General features: G+C 39.1%; 1 protein-coding gene across 2 annotated transcripts in view; it reads left to right on the top strand.

The window, feature by feature from the left end:
* The window catches only part of LOC110503425 (neprilysin), a 171,134-nt gene that overhangs the window by 4,253 nt on the left and 139,799 nt on the right, over positions 1 to 27,082 (top strand). The window lies entirely within an intron of this gene.

Genomic DNA, 27,082 nt, shown 5'->3' with positions numbered 1-27,082 from the left:
AGAACAAAACCCTGTCTCTTTCTCTGTGATGTCATCTCTAATGGAATCCAGAAAGAACAAAACCCTGTCTCTTTCTCTGTGATGTCATCTCTAATGGAATCCAGAAAGAACAAAACCCTGTCTCTTTCGCTGTGATGTCATCTCTAATGGAATCCAGAAAGAACAAAACCCTGTCTCTTTCTCTGTGATGTCATCTCTAATGGAATCCAGAAAGAACAAAACCCTGTCTCTTTCTCTGTGATGTCATCTCTAATGGAATCCAGAAAGAACAAAACTCTGTCTCTTTCTCTGTGATGTCATCTCTAATGGAATCCAGAAAGAACAAAATCCTGTCCCTTTCTCTGTGATGTCATCTCTAATGGAATCCAGAAAGAACAAAACCCTGTCTCTTTCTCTGTGATGTGCTCTCTAATGGAATCCAGAAAGAACAAAATCCTGTCTCTTTCTCTGTGATGTCATCTCTAATGGAATCCAGAAAGAACAAAACCCTGTCTCTTTCTCTGTGATGTCATCTCTAATGGAATCCAGAAAGAACAAAACCCTGTCTCTTTCTCTGTGATGTCATCTCTAATGGAATCCAGAAAGAACAAAACCCTGTCTCTTTCTCTGTGATGTCATTCTAATGGAATCCAGAAAGAACAAAACCCTATCTCTTTCTCTGTGATGTCATCTCTAATGGAATCCAGAAAGAACAAAACCCTGTCTCTTTCTCTGTGATGTCATCTCTAATGGAATCCAGAAAGAACAAAACCCTGTCTCTTTCTCTGTGATGTCATCTCTAATGGAATCCAGAAAGAACAAAACCCTGTCTCTTTCTCTGTGATGTCATCTCTAATGGAATCCAGAAAGAACAAAACCCTGTCTCTTTCTCTGTGATGTCATTCTAATGGAATCCAGAAAGAACAAAACCCTATCTCTTTCTCTGTGATGTCATCTCTAATGGAATCCAGAAAGAACAAAACCCTGTCTCTTTCTCTGTGATGTCATCTCTAATGGAATCCAGAAAGAACAAAACCCTGTCTCTTTCTCTGTGATGTCATCTCTAATGGAATCCAGAAAGAACAAAACCCTGTCTCTTTCTCTGTGATGTCATCTCTAATGGAATCCAGAAAGAACAAAACCCTGTCTCTTTCTCTGTGATGTCATCTCTAATGGAATCCAGAAATAACAAAACCCTGTCTCTTTCTCTGTGATGTCATCTCTAATGGAATCCAGAAAGAACAAAATCCTGTCCCTTTCTCTGTGATGTCATCTCTAATGGAATCCAGAAAGAACAAAACCCTGTCTCTTTCTCTGTGATGTGCTCTCTAATGGAATCCAGAAAGAACAAAATCCTGTCTCTTTCTCTGTGATGTCATCTCTAATGGAATCCAGAAAGAACAAAACCCTGTCTCTTTCTCTGTGATGTCATCTCTAATGGAATCCAGAAAGAACAAAACCCTGTCTCTTTCTCTGTGATGTCATCTCTAATGGAATCCAGAAAGAACAAAACCCTGTCTCTTTCTCTGTGATGTCATTCTAATGGAATCCAGAAAGAACAAAACCCTATCTCTTTCTCTGTGATGTCATCTCTAATGGAATCCAGAAAGAACAAAACCCTGTCTCTTTCTCTGTGATGTCATCTCTAATGGAATCCAGAAAGAACAAAACCCTGTCTCTTTCTCTGTGATGTCATCTCTAATGGAATCCAGAAAGAACAAAACCCTGTCTCTTTCTCTGTGATGTCATCTCTAATGGAATCCAGAAAGAACAAAACCCTGTCTCTTTCTCTGTGATGTCATCTCTAATGGAATCCAGAAATAACAAAACCCTGTCTCTTTCTCTGTGATGTCATCTCTAATGGAATCCAGAAAGAACAAAACCCTGTCTCTTTCTCTGTGATGTCATCTCTAATGGAATCCAGAAAGAACAAAACCCTGTCTCTTTCTCTGTGATGTCATCTCTAATGGAATCCAGAAAGAACAAAACCCTGTCTCTTTCTCTGTGATGTCATCTCTAATGGAATCCAGAAAGAACAAAACCCTGTCTCTTTCTCTGTGATGTCATCTCTAATGGAATCCAGAAAGAACAAAACCCTGTCCCTTTCTCTGTGATGTCATCTCTAATGGAATCCAGAAAGAACAAAACCCTGTCTCTTTCTCTGTGATGTCATCTCTAATGGAATCCAGAAATAACGAAACCCTGCCTTTTTCTCTGTGATGTCATCTCTAATGGAATCCAGAAAGAACAAAACCCTGTCCCTTTCTCTGTGATGTCATCTCTAATGGAATCCAGAAAGAACAAAACCCTGTCTCTTTCTCTGTGATGTCATCTCTAATGGAATCCAGAAAGAACAAAACCCTGTCTCTTTCTCTGTGATGTCATCTCTAATGGAATCCAGAAAGAACAAAACCCTGTCTCTTTCTCTGTGATGTCATCTCTAATGGAATCCAGAAAGAACAAAACCCGGTCCCTTTCTCTGTGATGTCATCTCTAATGGAATCCAGAAAGAACAAAACCCTGTCTCTTTCTCTGTGATGTCATCTCTAATGGAATCCAGAAAGAACAAAACCCTGTCTCTTTCTCTGTGATGTCATCTCTAATGGAATCCAGAAAGAACAAAACCCTGTCTCTTTCTCTGTGATGTCATCTCTAATGGAATCCAGAAAGAACAAAATCCTGTCTCTTTCTCTGTGATGTCATCTCTAATGGAATCCAGAAAGAACAAAATCCTGTCCCTTTCTCTGTGATGTCATCTCTAATGGAATCCAGAAATAACGAAACCCTGCCTCTTTCTCTGTGATGTCATCTCTAATGGAATCCAGAAAGAACAAAACCCTGTCCCTTTCTCTGTGATGTCATCTCTAATGGAATCCAGTAAGAACAAAACCCTGTCGCTTTCTCTGTGATGTCATCTCTAATGGAATCCAGAAATAACGAAACCCTGTCTCTTTCTCTGTGATGTCATCTCTAATGGAATCCAGAAAGAACAAAACCCTGTCCATTTCTCTGTGATGTCATCTCTAATGGAATCCAGAAAGAACAAAACCCTGTCTCTTTCTCTGTGATGTCATCTGTAATGGAATCCAGAAAGAACAAAACCCTGTCCCTTTCTCTGTGATGTCATCTCTAATGGAATCCAGAAAGAACAAAACCCTGTCTCTTTCTCTGTGATGTCATCTCTAAAGGAATCCAGAAAGAACAAAACCCGGTCCCTTTCTCTGTGATGTCATCTCTAATGGAATCCAGAAAGAACAAAACCCTGTCTCTTTCTCTGTGATGTCATCTCTAATGGAATCCAGAAAGAACAAAACCCTGTCTCTTTCTCTGTGATGTCATCTCTAATGGAATCCAGAAAGAACAAAACCCTGTCTCTTTCTCTGTGATGTCATCTCTAATGGAATCCAGAAAGAACACAACTCTGTCTCTTTCTCTGTGATGTCATCTCTAATGGAATCCAGAAAGAACAAAACCCTGTCTCTTTCTCTGTGATGTCATCTCTAATGGAATCCAGAAAGAACAAAACCCTGTCCCTTTCTCTGTGATGTCATCTCTAATGGAATCCAGAAAGAACAAAACCCTGTCTCTTTCTCTGTGATGTCATCTCTAATGGAATCCAGAAAGAACAAAACCCTGTCTCTTTCTCTGTGATGTCATCTCTAATGGAATCCAGAAAGAACAAAACCCTGTCTCTTTCTCTGTGATGTCATCTCTAATGGAATCCAGAAAGAACAAAACCCTGTCTCTTTCGCTGTGATGTCATCTCTAATGGAATCCAGAAAGAACAAAACCCTGTCTCTTTCTCTGTGATGTCATCTCTAATGGAATCCAGAAAGAACAAAACCCTGTCTCTTTCTCTGTGATGTCATCTCTAATGGAATCCAGAAAGAACAAAACTCTGTCTCTTTCTCTGTGATGTCATCTCTAATGGAATCCAGAAAGAACAAAATCCTGTCCCTTTCTCTGTGATGTCATCTCTAATGGAATCCAGAAAGAACAAAACCCTGTCTCTTTCTCTGTGATGTGCTCTCTAATGGAATCCAGAAAGAACAAAATCCTGTCTCTTTCTCTGTGATGTCATCTCTAATGGAATCCAGAAAGAACAAAACCCTGTCTCTTTCTCTGTGATGTCATCTCTAATGGAATCCAGAAAGAACAAAACCCTGTCTCTTTCTCTGTGATGTCATCTCTAATGGAATCCAGAAAGAACAAAACCCTGTCTCTTTCTCTGTGATGTCATTCTAATGGAATCCAGAAAGAACAAAACCCTATCTCTTTCTCTGTGATGTCATCTCTAATGGAATCCAGAAAGAACAAAACCCTGTCTCTTTCTCTGTGATGTCATCTCTAATGGAATCCAGAAAGAACAAAACCCTGTCTCTTTCTCTGTGATGTCATCTCTAATGGAATCCAGAAAGAACAAAACCCTGTCTCTTTCTCTGTGATGTCATCTCTAATGGAATCCAGAAAGAACAAAACCCTGTCTCTTTCTCTGTGATGTCATTCTAATGGAATCCAGAAAGAACAAAACCCTATCTCTTTCTCTGTGATGTCATCTCTAATGGAATCCAGAAAGAACAAAACCCTGTCTCTTTCTCTGTGATGTCATCTCTAATGGAATCCAGAAAGAACAAAACCCTGTCTCTTTCTCTGTGATGTCATCTCTAATGGAATCCAGAAAGAACAAAACCCTGTCTCTTTCTCTGTGATGTCATCTCTAATGGAATCCAGAAAGAACAAAACCCTGTCTCTTTCTCTGTGATGTCATCTCTAATGGAATCCAGAAATAACAAAACCCTGTCTCTTTCTCTGTGATGTCATCTCTAATGGAATCCAGAAAGAACAAAATCCTGTCCCTTTCTCTGTGATGTCATCTCTAATGGAATCCAGAAAGAACAAAACCCTGTCTCTTTCTCTGTGATGTGCTCTCTAATGGAATCCAGAAAGAACAAAATCCTGTCTCTTTCTCTGTGATGTCATCTCTAATGGAATCCAGAAAGAACAAAACCCTGTCTCTTTCTCTGTGATGTCATCTCTAATGGAATCCAGAAAGAACAAAACCCTGTCTCTTTCTCTGTGATGTCATCTCTAATGGAATCCAGAAAGAACAAAACCCTGTCTCTTTCTCTGTGATGTCATTCTAATGGAATCCAGAAAGAACAAAACCCTATCTCTTTCTCTGTGATGTCATCTCTAATGGAATCCAGAAAGAACAAAACCCTGTCTCTTTCTCTGTGATGTCATCTCTAATGGAATCCAGAAAGAACAAAACCCTGTCTCTTTCTCTGTGATGTCATCTCTAATGGAATCCAGAAAGAACAAAACCCTGTCTCTTTCTCTGTGATGTCATCTCTAATGGAATCCAGAAAGAACAAAACCCTGTCTCTTTCTCTGTGATGTCATCTCTAATGGAATCCAGAAATAACAAAACCCTGTCTCTTTCTCTGTGATGTCATCTCTAATGGAATCCAGAAAGAACAAAACCCTGTCTCTTTCTCTGTGATGTCATCTCTAATGGAATCCAGAAAGAACAAAACTCTGTCTCTTTCTCTGTGATGTCATCTCTAATGGAATCCAGAAAGAACTAAATCCTGTCCCTTTCTCTGTGATGTCATCTCTAATGGAATCCAGAAAGAACAAAACCCTGTCTCTTTCTCTGTGATGTCATCTCTAATGGAATCCAGAAAGAACAAAACCCTGTCTCTTTCTCTGTGATGTCATCTCTAATGGAATCCAGAAAGAACAAAACCCTGTCTCTTTCTCTGTGATGTCATCTCTAATGGAATCCAGAAAGAACAAAACCCTGTCTCTTTCTCTGTGATGTCATCTCTAATGGAATCCAGAAAGAACAAAACCCTGTCTCTTTCTCTGTGATGTCATTCTAATGGAATCCAGAAAGAACAAAACCCTATCTCTTTCTCTGTGATGTCATCTCTAATGGAATCCAGAAAGAACAAAACCCTGTCTCTTTCTCTGTGATGTCATCTCTAATGGAATCCAGAAAGAACAAAACCCTGTCTCTTTCTCTGTGATGTCATCTCTAATGGAATCCAGAAAGAACAAAACCCTGTCTCTTTCTCTGTGATGTCATCTCTAATGGAATCCAGAAAGAACAAAACCCTGTCTCTTTCTCTGTGATGTCATCTCTAATGGAATCCAGAAATAACAAAACCCTGTCTCTTTCTCTGTGATGTCATCTCTAATGGAATCCAGAAAGAACAAAACCCTGTCTCTTTCTCTGTGATGTCATCTCTAATGGAATCCAGAAAGAACAAAACTCTGTCTCTTTCTCTGTGATGTCATCTCTAATGGAATCCAGAAAGAACTAAATCCTGTCCCTTTCTCTGTGATGTCATCTCTAATGGAATCCAGAAAGAACAAAACCCTGTCTCTTTCTCTGTGATGTCATCTCTAATGGAATCCAGAAAGAACAAAACCCTGTCTCTTTCTCTGTGATGTCATCTCTAATGGAATCCAGAAAGAACACAACTCTGTCTCTTTCTCTGTGATGTCATCTCTAATGGAATCCAGAAAGAACAAAACCCTGTCTCTTTCTCTGTGATGTCATCTCTAATGGAATCCAGAAAGAACAAAACCCTGTCCCTTTCTCTGTGATGTCATCTCTAATGGAATCCAGAAAGAACAAAACCCTGTCTCTTTCTCTGTGATGTCATCTCTAATGGAATCCAGAAAGAACAAAACCCTCTCTCTTTCTCTGTGATGTCATCTCTAATGGAATCCAGAAAGAACAAAACCCTGTCTCTTTCTCTGTGATGTCATCTCTAATGGAATCCAGAAAGAACAAAACCCTGTCTCTTTCGCTGTGATGTCATCTCTAATGGAATCCAGAAAGAACAAAACCCTGTCTCTTTCTCTGTGATGTCATCTCTAATGGAATCCAGAAAGAACAAAACCCTGTCTCTTTCTCTGTGATGTCATCTCTAATGGAATCCAGAAAGAACAAAACCCTGTCTCTTTCTCTGTGATGTCATCTCTAATGGAATCCAGAAAGAACAAAACCCTGTCTCTTTCTCTGTGATGTCATCTCTAATGGAATCCAGAAATAACGAAACCCTGTCTCTTTCTCTGTGATGTCATCTCTAATGGAATCCAGAAAGAACAAAACCCTGTCTCTTTCTCTGTGATGTCATCTCTAATGGAATCCAGAAATAACAAAACCCTGTCTCTTTCTCTGTGATGTCATCTCTAATGGAATCCAGAAAGAACAAAACCCTGTCTCTTTCTCTGTGATGTCATCTCTAATGGAATCCAGAAAGAACAAAACCCTGTCTCTTTCTCTGTGATGTCATTCTAATGGAATCCAGAAATAACGAAACCGTGTCCTCAAACATTTACATTCAATTAAATAACATGGAATACAACCTATTTCTGTGCAGCATTAGTTTACCATTCTTACAAACCACTTAAACCAAACCACGTACTTTACAAACCACTTACTGTATTGTACATAGGCTGGTCACCTAGGTTTGTACCTGTAGACTTTCTATCACCATGACGATATAACAATGTAAAATACAGTAATTGAGTACATGGAGACATCAAGTGGTTTCTGATGATGTGTCTCAGTTAGATCATGGCGCTTTAAATACTAAGGGTTGTGGGTTTGATTCCGACGGTGAACCAGTACGAAAAAGTATAGAAATGTATGGATTCACTACTGTAAGTTGCTCTGGATAAGAGCGTCTACTAAGATGGAAAAGGAATGAATAGACCATTTCAGTTTTCACATTTAAATAATTACATTTGCAAAGCTTTTCAAGAAACTGCAAAACATATATTAAGCAAGCATTTTTATATTCCACAAGTATTATCAGATCTTACAAGTTACAAATGCTGGTAAACACTGAAATACATTTAGTATTTTTTTTAAACAAAAGTAGTGCACTGGGCCTTCACTAGTCCTGTATTAGAGTAGTACTAACTCTAACCCTTCACTAGTCCTGTATTAGAGTAGTACTAACTCTAACCCTTTACTAGTCCTGTATTAGAGTAGTACTAACTCTAACCCTTCACTAGTCCTGTATTAGAGTAGTACTAACTCTAACCCTTCACTAGTCCTGTATTAGAGTAGTACTAACTCTAACCCTTCACTAGTCCTGTATTAGAGTAGTACTAACTCTAACCCTTCACTAGTCCTGTATTAGAGTAGTACTAACTCTAACCCTTTACTAGTCCTGTATTAGAGTAGTACTAACTCTAACCCTTTACTAGTCCTGTATTAGAGTAGTACTAACTCTAACCCTTCACTAGTCCTGTATTAGAGTAGTACTAACTCTAACCCTTTACTAGTCCTGTATTAGAGTAGTACTAACCCTAACCCTTTACTAGTCCTGTATTAGAGTAGTACTAACTCTAACCCTTCACTAGTCCTGTATTAGAGTAGTACTAACTCTAACCCTTCACTAGTCCTGTATTAGAGTAGTACTAACTCTAACCCTTTACTAGTCCTGTATTAGAGTAGTACTAACCCTTTACTAGTCCTGTATTAGAGTAGTACTAACTCTAACCCTTCACTAGTCCTGTATTAGAGTAGTACTAACTCTAACCCTTTACTAGTCCTGTATTAGAGTAGTACTAACTCTAACCCTTTACTAGTCCTGTATTAGAGTAGTACTAACTCTAACCCTTCACTAGTCCTGTATTAGAGTAGTACTAACTCTAACCCTTTACTAGTCCTGTATTAGAGTAGTACTAACTCTAACCCTTTACTAGTCCTGTATTAGAGTAGTACTAACTCTAACCCTTTACTAGTCCTGTATTAGAGTAGTACTAACTCTAACCCTTTACTAGTCCTGTATTAGAGTAGTACTAACTCTAACCCTTTACTAGTCCTGTATTAGAGTAGTACTAACCCTAACCCTTTACTAGTCCTGTATTAGAGTAGTACTAACTCTAACCCTTCACTAGTCCTGTATTAGAGTAGTACTAACTCTAACCCTTTACTAGTCCTGTATTAGAGTAGTACTAACTCTAACCCTTCACTAGTCCTGTATTAGAGTAGTACTAACTCTAACCCTTTACTAGTCCTGTATTAGAGTAGTACTAACTCTAACCCTTCACTAGTCCTGTATTAGAGTAGTACTAACTCTAACCCTTTACTAGTCCTGTATTAGAGTAGTACTAACCCTAACCCTTTACTAGTCCTGTATTAGAGTAGTACTAACTCTAACCCTTCACTAGTCCTGTATTAGAGTAGTACTAACTCTAACCCTTTACTAGTCCTGTATTAGAGTAGTACTAACCCTAACCCTTTACTAGTCCTGTATTAGAGTAGTACTAACTCTAACCCTTCACTAGTCCTGTATTAGAGTAGTACTAACTCTAACCCTTTACTAGTCCTGTATTAGAGTAGTACTAACCCTAACCCTTTACTAATCCTGTATTAGAGTAGTACTAACTCTAACCCTTCACTAGTCCTGTATTAGAGTAGTACTAACCCTAACCCTTTACTAGTCCTGTATTAGAGTAGTACTAACCCTAACCCTTCACTAGTCCTGTATTAGAGTAGTACTAACTCTAACCCTTTACTAGTCCTGTATTAGAGTAGTACTAACCCTAACCCTTTACTAGTCCTGTATTAGAGTAGTACTAACCCTAACCCTTCACTAGTCCTGTATTAGAGTAGTACTAACTCTAACCCTTTACTAGTCCTGTATTAGAGTAGTACTAACCCTAACCCTTTACTAGTCCTGTATTAGAGTAGTACTAACTCTAACCCTTTACTAGTCCTGTATTAGAGTAGTACTAACCCTAACCCTTTACTAGTCCTGTATTAGAGTAGTACTAACTCTAACCCTTCACTAGTCCTGTATTAGAGTAGTACTAACTCTAACCCTTTACTAGTCCTGTATTAGAGTAGTACTAACCCTAACCCTTTACTAGTCCTGTATTAGAGTAGTACTAACTCTAACCCTTCACTAGTCCTGTATTAGAGTAGTACTAACTCTAACCCTTTACTAGTCCTGTATTAGAGTAGTACTAACCCTAACCCTTTACTAGTCCTGTATTAGAGTAGTACTAACCCTTTACTAGTCCTGTATTAGAGTAGTACTAACCCTTTACTAGTCCTGTATTAGAGTAGTACTAACCCTTTACTAGTCCTGTATTAGAGTAGTACTAACCCTAACCCTTTACTAGTCCTGTATTAGAGTAGTACTAACCCTAACCCTTTACTAGTCCTGTATTAGAGTAGTACTAACCCTTTACTAGTCCTGTATTAGAGTAGTACTAACACTTTACTAGTCCTGTATTAGAGTAGTACTAACCCTTTACTAGTCCTGTATTAGAGTAGTACTAACCCTTTACTAGTCCTGTATTAGAGTAGTACTAACCCTAACCCTTTACTAGTCCTGTATTAGAGTAGTACTAACCCTAACCCTTTACTAGTCCTGTATTAGAGTAGTACTAACCCTTTACTAGTCCTGTATTAGAGTAGTACTAACCCTTTACTAGTCCTGTATTAGAGTAGTACTAACCCTTTACTAGTCCTGTATTAGAGTAGTACTAACCCTAACCCTTTACTAGTCCTGTATTAGAGTAGTACTAACCCTAACCCTTTACTAGTCCTGTATTAGAGTAGTACTAACCCTTTACTAGTCCTGTATTAGAGTAGTACTAACCCTTTACTAGTCCTGTATTAGAGTAGTACTAACCCTTTACTAGTCCTGTATTAGAGTAGTACTAACCCTTTACTAGTCCTGTATTAGAGTAGTACTAACCCTAACCCTTTACTAGTCCTGTATTAGAGTAGTACTAACCCTAACCCTTTACTAGTCCTGTATTAGAGTAGTACTAACCCTTTACTAGTCCTGTATTAGAGTAGTACTAACCCTTTACTAGTCCTGTATTAGAGTAGTACTAACCCTTTACTAGTCCTGTATTAGAGTACTACTAACCCTAACCCTTTACTAGTCCTGTATTAGAGTAGTACTAACCCTTTACTAGTCCTGTATTAGAGTAGTACTAACCCTTTACTAGTCCTGTATTAGAGTAGTACTAACCCTTTACTAGTCCTGTATTAGAGTAGTACTAACCCTAACCCTTTACTAGTCCTGTATTAGAGTAGTACTAACCCTAACCCTTTACTAGTCCTGTATTAGAGTAGTACTAACCCTTTACTAGTCCTGTATTAGAGTAGTACTAACCCTTTACTAGTCCTGTATTAGAGTAGTACTAACCCTAACCCTTTACTAGTCCTGTATTAGAGTAGTACTAACCCTAACCCTTTACTAGTCCTGTATTAGAGTAGTACTAACCCTTTACTAGTCCTGTATTAGAGTAGTACTAACTCTAACCCTTCACTAGTCCTGTATTAGAGTAGTACTAACTCTAACCCTTTACTAGTCCTGTATTAGAGTAGTACTAACCCTTTACTAGTCCTGTATTAGAGTAGTACTAACCCTTTACTAGTCCTGTATTAGAGTAGTACTAACTCTAACCCTTCACTAGTCCTGTATTAGAGTAGTACTAACTCTAACCCTTTACTAGTCCTGTATTAGAGTAGTACTAACTCTAACCCTTTACTAGTCCTGTATTAGAGTAGTACTAACTCTAACCCTTCACTAGTCCTGTATTAGAGTAGTACTAACTCTAACCCTTTACTAGTCCTGTATTAGAGTAGTACTAACTCTAACCCTTTACTAGTCCTGTATTAGAGTAGTACTAACTCTAACCCTTTACTAGTCCTGTATTAGAGTAGTACTAACTCTAACCCTTTACTAGTCCTGTATTAGAGTAGTACTAACTCTAACCCTTTACTAGTCCTGTATTAGAGTAGTACTAACCCTAACCCTTTACTAGTCCTGTATTAGAGTAGTACTAACTCTAACCCTTCACTAGTCCTGTATTAGAGTAGTACTAACTCTAACCCTTTACTAGTCCTGTATTAGAGTAGTACTAACTCTAACCCTTCACTAGTCCTGTATTAGAGTAGTACTAACTCTAACCCTTTACTAGTCCTGTATTAGAGTAGTACTAACTCTAACCCTTCACTAGTCCTGTATTAGAGTAGTACTAACTCTAACCCTTTACTAGTCCTGTATTAGAGTAGTACTAACCCTAACCCTTTACTAGTCCTGTATTAGAGTAGTACTAACTCTAACCCTTCACTAGTCCTGTATTAGAGTAGTACTAACTCTAACCCTTTACTAGTCCTGTATTAGAGTAGTACTAACCCTAACCCTTTACTAGTCCTGTATTAGAGTAGTACTAACTCTAACCCTTCACTAGTCCTGTATTAGAGTAGTACTAACTCTAACCCTTTACTAGTCCTGTATTAGAGTAGTACTAACCCTAACCCTTTACTAATCCTGTATTAGAGTAGTACTAACTCTAACCCTTCACTAGTCCTGTATTAGAGTAGTACTAACCCTAACCCTTTACTAGTCCTGTATTAGAGTAGTACTAACCCTAACCCTTCACTAGTCCTGTATTAGAGTAGTACTAACTCTAACCCTTTACTAGTCCTGTATTAGAGTAGTACTAACCCTAACCCTTTACTAGTCCTGTATTAGAGTAGTACTAACCCTAACCCTTCACTAGTCCTGTATTAGAGTAGTACTAACTCTAACCCTTTACTAGTCCTGTATTAGAGTAGTACTAACCCTAACCCTTTACTAGTCCTGTATTAGAGTAGTACTAACTCTAACCCTTTACTAGTCCTGTATTAGAGTAGTACTAACCCTAACCCTTTACTAGTCCTGTATTAGAGTAGTACTAACTCTAACCCTTCACTAGTCCTGTATTAGAGTAGTACTAACTCTAACCCTTTACTAGTCCTGTATTAGAGTAGTACTAACCCTAACCCTTTACTAGTCCTGTATTAGAGTAGTACTAACTCTAACCCTTCACTAGTCCTGTATTAGAGTAGTACTAACTCTAACCCTTTACTAGTCCTGTATTAGAGTAGTACTAACCCTTTACTAGTCCTGTATTAGAGTAGTACTAACCCTTTACTAGTCCTGTATTAGAGTAGTACTAACCCTTTACTAGTCCTGTATTAGAGTAGTACTAACCCTAACCCTTTACTAGTCCTGTATTAGAGTAGTACTAACCCTAACCCTTTACTAGTCCTGTATTAGAGTAGTACTAACCCTTTACTAGTCCTGTATTAGAGTAGTACTAACCCTTTACTAGTCCTGTATTAGAGTAGTACTAACCCTTTACTAGTCCTGTATTAGAGTAGTACTAACCCTTTACTAGTCCTGTATTAGAGTAGTACTAACCCTAACCCTTTACTAGTCCTGTATTAGAGTAGTACTAACCCTAACCCTTTACTAGTCCTGTATTAGAGTAGTACTAACCCTTTACTAGTCCTGTATTAGAGTAGTACTAACCCTTTACTAGTCCTGTATTAGAGTAGTACTAACCCTTTACTAGTCCTGTATTAGAGTAGTACTAACCCTAACCCTTTACTAGTCCTGTATTAGAGTAGTACTAACCCTAACCCTTTACTAGTCCTGTATTAGAGTAGTACTAACCCTTTACTAGTCCTGTATTAGAGTAGTACTAACCCTTTACTAGTCCTGTATTAGAGTAGTACTAACCCTTTACTAGTCCTGTATTAGAGTAGTACTAACCCTTTACTAGTCCTGTATTAGAGTAGTACTAACCCTAACCCTTTACTAGTCCTGTATTAGAGTAGTACTAACCCTAACCCTTTACTAGTCCTGTATTAGAGTAGTACTAACCCTTTACTAGTCCTGTATTAGAGTAGTACTAACCCTTTACTAGTCCTGTATTAGAGTAGTACTAACCCTTTACTAGTCCTGTATTAGAGTAGTACTAACCCTAACCCTTTACTAGTCCTGTATTAGAGTAGTACTAACCCTTTACTAGTCCTGTATTAGAGTAGTACTAACCCTTTACTAGTCCTGTATTAGAGTAGTACTAACCCTTTACTAGTCCTGTATTAGAGTAGTACTAACCCTAACCCTTTACTAGTCCTGTATTAGAGTAGTACTAACCCTAACCCTTTACTAGTCCTGTATTAGAGTAGTACTAACCCTTTACTAGTCCTGTATTAGAATAGTACTAACCCTTTACTAGTCCTGTATTAGAGTAGTACTAACCCTAACCCTTTACTAGTCCTGTATTAGAGTAGTACTAACCCTAACCCTTTACTAGTCCTGTATTAGAGTAGTACTAACCCTTTACTAGTCCTGTATTAGAGTAGTACTAACTCTAACCCTTCACTAGTCCTGTATTAGAGTAGTACTAACTCTAACCCTTTACTAGTCCTGTATTAGAGTAGTACTAACCCTTTACTAGTCCTGTATTAGAGTAGTACTAACCCTAACCCTTTACTAGTCCTGTATTAGAGTAGTACTAACCCTAACCCTTTACTAGTCCTGTATTAGAGTAGTACTAACCCTAACCCTTTACTAGTCCTGTATTAGAGTAGTACTAACCCTTTACTAGTCCTGTATTAGAGTAGTACTAACTCTAACCCTTCACTAGTCCTGTATTAGAGTAGTACTAACTCTAACCCTTTACTAGTCCTGTATTAGAGTAGTACTAACCCTTTACTAGTCCTGTATTAGAGTAGTACTAACCCTAACCCTTTACTAGTCCTGTATTAGAGTAGTACTAACCCTAACCCTTTACTAGTCCTGTATTAGAGTAGTACTAACCCTTTACTAGTCTTGTATTAGAGTAGTACTAACCCTAACCCTTCACTAGTCCTGTATTAGAGTAGTACTAACTCTAACCCTTTACTAGTCCTGTATTAGAGTAGTACTAACCCTAACCCTTTACTAGTCCTGTATTAGAGTAGTACTAACCCTTTACTAGTCTTGTATTAGAGTAGTACTAACCCTAACCCTTCACTAGTCCTGTATTAGAGTAGTACTAACTCTAACCCTTTACTAGTCCTGTATTAGAGTAGTACTAACCCTAACCCTTTACTAGTCCTGTATTAGAGTAGTACTAACCCTTTACTAGTCTTGTATTAGAGTAGTACTAACCCTAACCCTTCACTAGTCCTGTATTAGAGTAGTACTAACCCTAACCCTTTACTAGTCCTGTATTAGAGTAGTACTAACCCTTCACTAGTCCTGTATTAGAGTAGTACTAACCCTTTACTAGTCCTGTATTAGAGTAGTACTAACCCTTCACTAGTCCTGTATTAGAGTAGTACTAACCCTTTACTAGTCCTGTATTAGAGTAGTACTAACCCTTTACTAGTCCTGTATTAGAGTAGTACTAACCCTAACCCTTTACTAGTCCTGTATTAGAGTAGTACTAACCCTTTACTAGTCCTGTATTAGAGTAGTACTAACCCTAACCCTTCACTAGTCCTGTATTAGAGTAGTACTAACCCTAACCCTTTACTAGTCCTGTATTAGAGTAGTACTAACCCTTCACTAGTCCTGTATTAGAGTAGTACTAACCCTAACCCTTTACTAGTCCTGTATTAGAGTAGTACTAACCCTTTACTAGTCCTGTATTAGAGTAGTACTAACCCTAACCCTTTACTAGTCCTGTATTAGAGTAGTACTAACTCTAAGCCTTCACTAGTCCTGTATTAGAGTAGTACTAACCCTTTACTAGTCCTGTATTAGAGTAGTACTAACTCTAACCCTTCACTAGTCCTGTATTAGAGTAGTACTAACTCTAACCCTTCACTAGTCCTGTATTAGAGTAGTACTAACCCTTTACTAGTCCTGTATTAGAGTAGTACTAACTCTAAGCCTTCACTAGTCCTGTATTAGAGTAGTACTAACCCTTTACTAGTCCTGTATTAGAGTAGTACGAACTCTAACCCTTCACTAGTCCTGTATTAGAGTAGTACTAACCCTTTACTAGTCCTGTATTAGAGTAGTACTAACTCTAACCCTTCACTAGTCCTGTATTAGAGTAGTACTAACTCTAACCCTTTACTAGTCCTGTATTAGAGTAGTACTAACCCTTTACTAGTCCTGTATTAGAGTAGTACTAACTCTAACCCTTCACTAGTCCTGTATTAGAGTAGTACTAACTCTAAGCCTTCACTAGTCCTGTATTAGAGTAGTACTAACCCTTTACTAGTCCTGTATTAGAGTAGTACGAACTCTAACCCTTTACTAGTCCTGTATTAGAGTAGTACTAACTCTAACCCTTCACTAGTCCTGTATTAGAGTAGTACTAACCCTTTACTAGTCCTGTATTAGAGTAGTACTAACTCTAACCCTTCACTAGTCCTGTATTAGAGTAGTACTAACCCTTTACTAGTCCTGTATTAGAGTAGTACTAACTCTAACCCTTCACTAGTCCTGTATTAGAGTAGTACTAACTCTAACCCTTTACTAGTCCTGTATTAGAGTAGTACTAACCCTTTACTAGTCCTGTATTAGAGTAGTACTAACTCTAACCCTTCACTAGTCCTGTATTAGAGTAGTACTAACCCTTTACTAGTCCTGTATTAGAGTAGTACTAACTCTAAGCCTTCACTAGTCCTGTATTAGAGTAGTACTAACCCTTTACTAGTCCTGTATTAGAGTAGTACTAACTCTAACCCTTCACTAGTCCTGTATTAGAGTAGTACTAACCCTTTACTAGTCCTGTATTAGAGTAGTACTAACTCTAACCCTTCACTAGTCCTGTATTAGAGTAGTACTAACCCTTTACTAGTCCTGTATTAGAGTAGTACTAACTCTAACCCTTCACTAGTCCTGTATTAGAGTAGTACTAACCCTTTACTAGTCCTGTATTAGAGTAGTACTAACCCTTTACTAGTCCTGTATTAGAGTAGTACTAACTCTAACCCTTCACTAGTCCTGTATTAGAGTAGTACTAACCCTTTACTAGTCCTGTATTAGAGTAGTACTAACCCTTTACTAGTCCTGTATTAGAGTAGTACTAACTCTAACCCTTCACTAGTCCTGTATTAGAGTAGTACTAACCCTTTACTAGTCCTGTATTAGAGTAGTACTAACCCTTTACTAGTCCTGTATTAGAGTAGTACTAACTCTAACCCTTCACTAGTCCTGTATTAGAGTAGTACTAACCCTTTACTAGTCCTTTATTAGAGTAGTACTAACCCTTTACTAGTCCTTTATTAGAGTAGTACTAACCCTTTACTAGTCCTGTATTAGAGTAGTACTAACCCTTTACTAGTCCTGTATTAGAGTAGTACTAACTCTAACCCTTCACTAGTCCTGTATTAGAGTAGTACTAACCCTTTACTAGTCCTGTATTAGAGTAGTACTAACTCTAACCCTTCACTAGTCCTGTATTAGAGTAGTACTAACCCTTTACTAGTCCTGTATTAGAGTAGTACTAACTCTAACCCTTCACTAGTCCTGTATTAGAGTAGTACTAACCCTTTACTAGTCCTTTATTAGAGTAGTACTAACCCTTTACTAGTCCTGTATTAGAGTAGTACTAACTCTAACCCTTCACTAGTCCTGTATTAGAGTAGTACTAACCCTTTACTAGTCCTTTATTAGAGTAGTACTAACCCTTTACTAGTCCTTTATTAGAGTAGTACTAACCCTTTACTAGTCCTGTATTAGAGTAGTACTAACTCTAACCCTTTACTAGTCCTGTATTAGAGTAGTACTAACCCTTTACTAGTCCTGTATTAGAGTAGTACTAACTCTAACCCTTTACTAGTCCTGTATTAGAGTAGTACTAACTCTAACCCTTTACTAGTCCTGTATTAGAGTAGTACTAACCCTTTACTAGTCCTGTATTAGAGTAGTACTAACTCTAACCCTTCACTAGTCCTGTATTAGAGTAGTACTAACTCTAACCCTTCACTAGTCCTGTATTAGAGTAGTACTAACCCTTTACTAGTCCTGTATTAGAGTAGTACTAACTCTAACCCTTCACTAGTCCTGTATTAGAGTAGTACTAACCCTTTACTAGTCCTGTATTAGAGTAGTACTAACTCTAACCCTTCACTAGTCCTGTATTAGAGTAGTACTAACCCTTCACTAGTCCTGTATTAGAGTAGTACTAACTCTAACCCTTCACTAGTCCTGTATTAGAGTAGTACTAACCCTTTACTAGTCCTGTATTAGAGTAGTACTAACTCTAACCCTTCACTAGTCCTGTATTAGAGTAGTACTAACCCTTTACTAGTCCTGTATTAGAGTAGTACTAACTCTAACCCTTCACTAGTCCTGTATTAGAGTAGTACTAACCCTTTACTAGTCCTGTATTAGAGTAGTACTAACTCTAACCCTTCACTAGTCCTGTATTAGAGTAGTACTAACCCTTTACTAGTCCTGTATTAGAGTAGTACTAACTCTAACCCTTCACTAGTCCTGTATTAGAGTAGTACTAACCCTTTACTAGTCCTGTATTAGAGTAGTACTAACCCTAACCCTTTACTAGTCCTGTATTAGAGTAGTACTAACCCTAACCCTTTACTAGTCCTGTATTAGAGTAGTACTAACCCTTCACTAGTCCTGTATTAGAGTAGTACTAACCCTTTACTAGTCCTGTATTAGAGTAGTACTAACTCTAACCCTTCACTAGTCCTGTATTAGAGTAGTACTAACCCTTTACTAGTCCTGTATTAGAGTAGTACTAACTCTAACCCTTCACTAGTCCTGTATTAGAGTAGTACTAACCCTTTACTAGTCCTGTATTAGAGTAGTACTAACTCTAACCCTTCACTAGTCCTGTATTAGAGTAGTACTAACCCTTTACTAGTCCTTTATTAGAGTAGTACTAACCCTTTACTAGTCCTGTATTAGAGTAGTACTAACCCTTTACTAGTCCTGTATTAGAGTAGTACTAACTCTAACCCTTCACTAGTCCTGTATTAGAGTAGTACTAACCCTTTACTAGTCCTTTATTAGAGTAGTACTAACCCTTTACTAGTCCTGTATTAGAGTAGTTCTAACCCTTTACTAGTCCTGTATTAGAGTAGTACTAACTCTAACCCTTCACTAGTCCTGTATTAGAGTAGTACTAACCCTTTACTAGTCCTGTATTAGAGTAGTACTAACTCTAACCCTTCACTAGTCCTGTATTAGAGTAGTACTAACCCTTTACTAGTCCTTTATTAGAGTAGTACTAACCCTTTACTAGTCCTGTATTAGAGTAGTACTAACCCTTTACTAGTCCTGTATTAGAGTAGTACTAACTCTAACCCTTCACTAGTCCTGTATTAGAGTAGTACTAACCCTTTACTAGTCCTTTATTAGAGTAGTACTAACCCTTTACTAGTCCTGTATTAGACTAGTACTAACCCTAACCCTTTACTAGTCCTGTATTAGAGTAGTACTAACCCTTTACTAGTCCTTTATTAGAGTAGTACTAACCCTTTACTAGTCCTGTATTAGAGTAGTACTAACCCTTTACTAGTCCTGTATTAGAGTAGTACTAACCCTTTACTAGTCCTGTATTAGAGTAGTACTAACCCTTTACTAGTCCTGTATTAGAGTAGTACTAACTCTAACCCTTCACTAGTCCTGTGTTAGAGTAGTACTAACCCTTTACTAGGCCTTTATTAGAGTAGTACTAACCCTTTACTAGTCCTGTATTAGACTAGTACTAACCCTAACCCTTTACTAGTCCTGTATTAGAGTAGTACCAACTCTAACCCTTTACTAGTCCTGTATTAGAGTAGTACTAACTCCAGCCCTTCACTAGTCCTGTATTAGAGTAGTACTAACCCTTTACTAGTCCTTTATTAGAGTAGTACTAACCCTTTGCTAGTCCTGTATTAGAGTAGTACTAACCATTTACTAGTCCTGTATTAGAGTAGTACTAACCCTTTACTAGTCCTGTATTAGAGTAGTACTAACCCTTTACTAGTCCTGTATTAGAGTAGTACTAACTCTAACCCTTTACTAGTCCTGTATTAGAGTAGTACTAACTCCAGCCCTTCACTAGTCCTGTATTAGAGTAGTACTAACCCTTTACTAGTCCTTTATTAGAGTAGTACTAACCCTTTACTAGTCCTGTATTAGAGTAGTACTAACCCTTTACTAGTCCTGTATTAAAGTAGTACTAACTCTAACCCTTCACTAGTCCTGTGTTAGAGTAGTACTAACCCTTTACTAGGCCTGTATTAGAGTAGTACTAACCCTTTACTAGTCCTGTATTAAAGTAGTACTAACTCTAACCCTTCACTAGTCCTGTGTTAGAGTAGTACTAACCCTTTACTAGGCCTGTATTAGAGTAGTACTAACCCTTTACTAGTCCTGTATTAGAGTAGTACTAACCCTTTACTAGTCCTGTATTAAAGTAGTACTAACTCTAACCCTTCACTAGTCCTGTATTAGAGTAGTACTAACTCTAACCCTTTACTAGTCCTGTATTAGAGTAGTACTAACTCTAACCCTTCACAAGTCCTGTATTAGAGTAGTACTAACCCTTTACTAGTCCTTTATTAGAGTAGTACTAACCCTTTACTTGTCCTGTATTAGAGTAGTACTAACCCTTTACTAGTCCTGTATTATACTAGTACTAACCCTAACCCTTTACTAGTCCTGTATCAGAGTAGTACTAACCCTTTACTAGTCCTGTATTAGAGTAGTACTAACTCGAACCCTTTACTAGTCCTCTATTAGAGTAGTACTAACTCTAACCCTTTACTAGTCCTGTATTAGAGTAGTACTAACCCTTTACTATTCCTGTATTAGAGTAGTACTAACACTTTACTAATCCTGTATTAGAGTAGTACTAACCCTAACCCTTTACTAGTCCTGTATTAGAGTAGTACTAACCCTAACCCTTTACTAGTCCTGTATTAGAGTAGTACTAACCCTTTACTAGTCCTGTATTAGAGTAGTACTAACTCTAACCCTTTACTAGTCCTGTATTAGAGTAGTACTAACCCTAACCCTTTACTAGTCCTGTATTAGAGTAGTACTAACCCTTTACTAGTCCTGTATTAGAGTAGTACTAACCCTAACCCTTTACTAGTCCTGTATTAGAGTGGTACTAACCCTTTACTAGTCTTGTATTAGAGTAGTACTAACCCTTTACTAGTCCTGTATTAGAGTAGTACTAACCCTTTACTAGTCCTGTATTAAAGTAGTACTAAGTCTAACCCTTTACTAGTCCTGTATTAGAGTAGTACCGAGGCTACGTACTACCGTCTCTCTACTACCCTCTCTCTACTACCCTCTCTCTACTACCCTCTCTCTACTACCCTCTCTCTACCACCGTCTCTCTACTACCCTCTCTCTACTACCCTCTCTCTACTACCCTCTCTCTACTACCGTCTCTCTACTACCGTCTCTCTACCACCGTCTCTCTACTACCCTCTCTCTACTACCCTCTCTCTACTACCCTCTCTCTACTACCGTCTCTCTACTACCGTCTCTCTACTACCGTCTGTCTCTAGTGCCTGACAGGAATATGGCTCACACACACAGTCCTGCTGCAGCCCTCCATATGTCTCTCAGTCTATGTATTATCAACCTATAGCCTGAGGAGACGACACATCTAACATATGATGCCTGAGGAGACGACACATCTAACATATGATGCCTGAGGAGACGACACATCTAACATATGATGCCTGAGGAGACGACACATCTAACATATGATGCCCGAGGAGACGACACATCTAACATATGATGCCTGAGGAGACGACACATCTAACATATGATGCCTGAGGAGACGACACATCTAACATATGATGCCTGAGGAGACGACACATCTAACATATGATGCCTGAGGAGACGACACATCTAACATATGATGCCTGAGGAGACGACACATCTCACATATGATGCCCGAGGAGACGACACATCTAACATATAATGCCTGAGGAGACGACACATCTAACATATGATGCCTGAGGAGACAACACATCTAACATATGATGCCTGAGGAGACAACACATCTAACATATGATGCCTGAGGAGACGACACATCTAACATATGATGCCTGAGGAGACGACACATCTAACATATGATGCCCTGAGGAGACGACACATCTAACATATGATGCCTGAGGAGACGACACATCATCTCAATTATCATGAGTTACAGCAAAAGTGGTGTCAAAGTGTCTGGTGTTTTCTGCTCCTCCACTGAAATGGCCAATTATCGGTCCTCCTAATGTTCCTGACGTTAGGTGCCTAACAAGCCAAGGTTACAGATGTAGAACAGTAATGGACAGTGTTGTTCCATCTACGTGTTCAACCATTCTAAAGCCGTCCTTGAAGTAGACATCACACACCTGTGTGTGTGTGTGTGTGTGTGTGTGTGTGTGTGTGTGTGTGTGTGTGTGTGTGTGAAATGGAGGCAGAGGGACTGTCCCCTGGTCGGGTGCTCTCATCTCAGCCAGCTAACAGCAGGACCCTCCCTTCTGCAGACTCAGGTCACCTAACCAGATTGAAAGGTGTGTGTGTGTGTGGTACTTTACGTGCGGGGAACAATGTTTCATTTCCTGTTGAGGGAGAGCTAAATATGTACAATTTTCTTAGGAGTTGAACTATAACTGAGAGGCAGAGCTGATAATAATGGTGTTATTCTTTATCATGGTGTTGAGGAGGGTTGTACTTTATCATGGTGTTGAGGGTTGTTCTTTATCATGGTGTTGAGGGTTGTTCTTTATCATGGTGTTTAGGATGGTTGTTCTTTATCATGGTGTTGGGGAGGGTTGTTCTTTATCATGGTGTTGAGGGTTGTTCTTTATCATGGTGTTGAGGGTTGTTCTTCATCATGGTGTTGAGGGTTGTTCTTTATCATGGTGTTGGGGAGGGTTGGTCTTTATCATGGTGTTTAGGAGGGTTGTTCTTTATCATGGTGTTGGGGAGGGTTGTTCTTTATCATGGTGTTGAGGAGGGTTGTACTTTATCATGGTGTTGAGAAGGGTTGTTCTTTATCATGGTGTTGGGGAGGGTTGTTCTTTATCATGGTGTTGAGGAGGGTTGTTCTTTATCATGGTGTTGAGGAGGGTTGTTCTTTATCATGGTGTTGAGGAGGGTTGTTCTTTATCATGGTGTTGAGGAGGGTTGTTCTTTATCAGGGTGTTGGGGAGGGTTGTTCTTTATCATGGTGTTGAGGGGTGTTCTTTATCATGTTGTTGAGGGTTGTTCTTTATCATGGTGTTGAGGAGGGTTGTTCTTTATCATGGTGTTGAGGGTTGATCTTCATCATGGTGTTGAGGAGGGTTGTTCTTTATCATGGTGTTGAGGAGTGTTGTTCTTTATCATGGTGTTGAGGAGGGTTGTTCTTTATCATGGTGTTGGGGAGGGTTTTTATTTATCATGGTGTTGAAGGGGGTTGTTCTTTATCATGGTGTTGAGGAGGGTTGTTCTTTATCATGGTGTTGAGGAGGGTTGTTCTTTATCATGGTGTTGAGGAGGGTTGTTCTTTATCATGGTGTTGAGGAGGGTTGTTCTTTATCATGGTGTTGAGGAGGGTTGTTCTTTATCATGGTGTTGAGGGTTGTTCTTTATCATGGTGTTGAGGGTTGTTCTTTATCATGGTGTTGAGGAGGGTTGTTCTTTATCATGGTGTTGAGGAGGGTTGTTCTTTATCATGGTTTTGAGGGTTGTTCTTTTTCATGGTGTTGAGGGTTGTTCATTATCATGGTGTTGAGGAGGGTTGTTCTTTATCATGGTGTTGAGGGTTGTTCATTATCATGGTGTTGAGGAGGGTTGTTCATTATCATGGTGTTGAGGGTTGTTCTTTATCATGGTGTTGGGGAGGGTTGTTCTTTATCATGGTGTTGAGGAGGGTTGTTCTTTATCATGGTGTTGAGGAGGGTTGTTCTTTATCATGGTGTTGGGGAGGGTTGTTTTTTATCATGGTGTTTGGGAAGGTTGTGCTTTATCATGGTGTTGGGGAGGGTTGTTCTTTATCATGGTGTTGAGGAGGGTTGTTCTTTATCATGGTGTTGAGGAGGGTTGTTCTTTATCATGGTGTTGAGGAGGGTTGTTCTTTATCATGGTGTTGAGGAGGGTTGTTCTTTATCATGGTGTTGAGGGTTGTTCTTTATCATGGTGTTGAGGGTTGTTCTTTATCATGGTGTTGAGGAGGGTTGTTCTTTATCATGGTGTTGAGGAGGGTTGTTCTTTATCATGGTGTTGAGGAGTGTTGTTCTTTATCATGGTGTTGAGGGTTGTTCTTTATCATGGTGTTGAGGAGGGTTGTTCTTTATCATGGTGTTGAGGAGGGTTGTTCTTTATCATGGTGTTGAGGAGGGTTGTTCTTTATCATGGTGTTGAGGAGGTTTGTTCTTTATCATGGTGTTGAGGAGAGTTGTTCTTTATCATGGTGTTGAGGAGATTTGTTCTTTATCATGGTGTTGGGGAGGGTTGTTCTTTATCATGGTGTTGAGGGTTGTTCTTCATCATGGTGTTGAGGAGGGTTGTTCTTTATCATGGTGTTGAGGAGGGTTGTTCTATATCATGGTGTTGAGGAGGGTTGTTCTTTATCATGGTGTTGAGGAGGGTTGTTCTTTATCATGGGGTGGGGGGGGGGTTGTTCTTTATCATGGTGTTGAGGAGGGTTGTTCTTTATCATGGTGTTGGGGATGGTTGTTCTTTATCATGGTGTTGAGGAGGGTTCTTTATCATGGTGTTGAGGAGGGTTGTTCTTTATCATGGTGTTGAGGGTTGTTCTTTATCATGGTGTTGAGGAGGGTTGTTCTTTATCATGGTGTTGAGGAGGGTTATTCTTTATCATGGTGTTGAGGGTTGTTCTTTATCATGGTGTTGAGGGTTGTTCTTTATCATGGTGTTGAGGAGGGTTGTTCTTTATCATGGTGTTGGGGAGGGTTGTTCTTTATCATGGTGTTGAAGGGGGTTCTTCTTTATCATGGTGTTGAGGAGGGTTGTTCTTTATCATGATGTTGAGGAGGGTTGTTCTTTATCATGGTTTTGAGGGTTGTTCTTTATCATGGTTTTGAGGGTTGTTCTTTATCATGGTGTTGAGGGTTGTTCTTTATTATGGTTTTGAGGAGGGTTGTTCTTTATCATGGTGTTGAGGAGGGTTGTTCTTTATCATGGTGTTGAGGAGGGTTGTTCTTTATCATGGTGTTGGGGAGGGTTGTTTTTTATCATGGTGTTTGGGAAGGTTGTGCTTTATCATGGTGTTGGGGAGGGTTGTTCTTTATCATGGTGTTGAGGAGGGTTGTTCTTTATCATGGTGTTGAGGAGGGTTGTTCTTTATCATGGTGTTGAGGAGGGTTGTTCTTTATCATGGTGTTGAGGAGGGTTGTTCTTTATCATGGTGTTGAGGGTTGTTCTTTATCATGGTGTTGAGGGTTGTTCTTTATCATGGTGTTGAGGAGGGTTGTTCTTTATCATGGTGTTGAGGAGGGTTGTTCTTTATCATGGTGTTGAGGAGGGTTGTTCTTTATCATGGTGTTGAGGAGGGTTGTTCTTTATCATGGTGTTGAGGAGGGTTGTTCTTTATCATGGTGTTGAGGGTTGTTCTTTATCATGGTGTTGAGGGTTGTTCTTTATCATGGTGTTGAGGAGGGTTGTTCTTTATCATGGTGTTGAGGAGGGTTGTTCTTTATCATGGTGTTGAGGAGTGTTGTTCTTTATCATGGTGTTGAGGGTTGTTCTTTATCATGGTGTTGAGGAGGGTTGTTCTTTATCATGGTGTTGAGGAGGGTTGTTCTTTATCATGGTGTTGAGGAGGGTTGTTCTTTATCATGGTGTTGAGGAGGTTTGTTCTTTATCATGGTGTTGAGGAGAGTTGTTCTTTATCATGGTGTTGAGGAGATTTGTTATTTATCATGGTGTTGGGGAGGGTTGTTCTTTATCATGGTGTTGAGGGTTGTTCTTCATCATGGTGTTGAGGAGGGTTGTTCTTTATCATGGTGTTGAGGAGGGTTGTTCTTTATCATGGTGTTGAGGAGGGTTGTTCTTTATCATGGTGTTGAGGAGGGTTGTTCTTTATCATGGGGTGGGGGGGGGTTGTTCTTTATCATGGTGTTGAGGAGGGTTGTTCTTTATCATGGTGTTGGGGATGGTTGTTCTTTATCATGGTGTTGAGGAGGGTTCTTTATCATGGTGTTGAGGAGGGTTGTTCTTTATCATGGTGTTGAGGGTTGTTCTTTATCATGGTGTTGAGGAGGGTTGTTCTTTATCATGGTGTTGAGGAGGGTTATTCTTTATCATGGTGTTGAGGGTTGTTCTTTATCATGGTGTTGAGGGTTGTTCTTTATCATGGTGTTGAGGAGGGTTGTTCTTTATCATGGTGTTGGGGAGGGTTGTTCTTTATCATGGTGTTGAAGGGGGTTCTTCTTTATCATGGTGTTGAGGAGGGTTGTTCTTTATCATGATGTTGAGGAGGGTTGTTCTTTATCATGGTTTTGAGGGTTGTTCTTTATCATGGTTTTGAGGGTTGTTCTTTATCATGGTGTTGAGGGTTGTTCTTTATTATGGTTTTGAGGAGGGTTGTTCTTTATCATGGTGTTGAGGAGGGTTGTTCTTTATCATGGTGTTGAGGAGGGTTGTTCTTTATCATGGTGTTGGGGAGGGTTGTTCTTTATCATGGTGTTGAGGGTTGTTCTTTATCATGGTGTTGATGAGGGTTGTTCTTTATCATGGTGTTGAGGAGGGTTGTTCTTTATCATGGTGTTGAGGAGGGTTGTTCTTTATCATGGGTTGGGGGGGTTGTTCTTTATCATGGTGTTGAGGAGGGTTGTTCTTTATCATGGTGTTGGGGAGGGTTGTTCTTTATCATGGTGTTGGGGATGGTTGTTCTTTATCATGGTGTTGAGGAGGGTTGTTCTTTATCATGGTGTTGAGGAGGGTTGTTCTTTATCATGGTGTTGAGGGTTGTTCTTTATCATGGTGTTGAGGAGGGTTGTTCTTTATCATGGTGTTGAGGAGGGTTATTCTTTATCATGGTGTTGAGGGTTGTTCTTTATCATGGTGTTGAGGGTTGTTCATTATCATGGTGTTGAGGGTTGTTCTTTATCATGGTGTTGAGGGTTGTTCTTTATCATGGTGTTGGTGAGGGTTGTTCTTTATCATGGTGTTGAGGAGGGTTGTTCTTTATCATGGTGTTGAGAAGGGTTGTTCTTTATCATGGTGTTGGGGAGGGTTGTTCTTTATCATGGTGTTGAGGAGGGTTGTTCTTTATCATGGGGTTGAGGAGGTTTGTTCTTTATCATGGTGTTGAGGAGGGTTGTTCTTTATCATGGTGTTGAGGGTTGTTCTTTATC

Source organism: Oncorhynchus mykiss, chromosome 24 (assembly GCF_057628025.1).
Source record: "Oncorhynchus mykiss isolate SJ-2025 chromosome 24, ASM5762802v1, whole genome shotgun sequence".
Lineage (NCBI taxonomy): Eukaryota > Metazoa > Chordata > Actinopteri > Salmoniformes > Salmonidae > Oncorhynchus > Oncorhynchus mykiss.
Note: the sequence above shows the minus strand (reverse complement) of the source record. Positions and strands in the feature narration are given on the sequence as shown.